A 528-nucleotide genomic window follows, 5' to 3' on the forward strand; every position below is an offset into this window, starting at 1 on the left:
TTCAGGAAAAAGTGTACATCACAGAAACATAACGTTCCCATTGCTATATTTCTTTGATGAACAGAAATTCTTTTTTCCCTGAAGAAACTCATTGCCAGCAGTAACTAGTTGCAATTCCAATGATGATATCTGACTTCCAAAATGGCTGTTCACAGACATTTAACTGTTGCGACTGACGTTTTGGAAGCCAGACATAATCGTTGGAATTGTATGTAGTTACACTGCTGATAATATGTTTCTTCAGGGAAAAATGTACATCACAGAAACATAACAGTGGCAACAGCTTTTTGGAAGCCAGATATCATCGATGCAATTGCACCTGTGACTGCTGGCAATGAGTTTCTTCAGGAAAAAGTGTACATCACACGATCAGAGAAACATAACATTGGGAACAGCCTTTTAGCAGTAACCAGGGGCAATTCCATTAATGATGCCTGGCTTCCAAAAAGGCTTTTCCACATTTACATTTACATTTACATTTAGTCATTTTGCAGACGCTTTTATCCAAAGCGACTTACAATTGGGGAA

Source organism: Sinocyclocheilus anshuiensis, unplaced genomic scaffold (genome assembly GCF_001515605.1).
Source record: "Sinocyclocheilus anshuiensis isolate Anshui unplaced genomic scaffold, SAMN03320099.WGS_v1.1 scaffold6292, whole genome shotgun sequence".
Classification (NCBI taxonomy): domain Eukaryota; kingdom Metazoa; phylum Chordata; class Actinopteri; order Cypriniformes; family Cyprinidae; genus Sinocyclocheilus; species Sinocyclocheilus anshuiensis.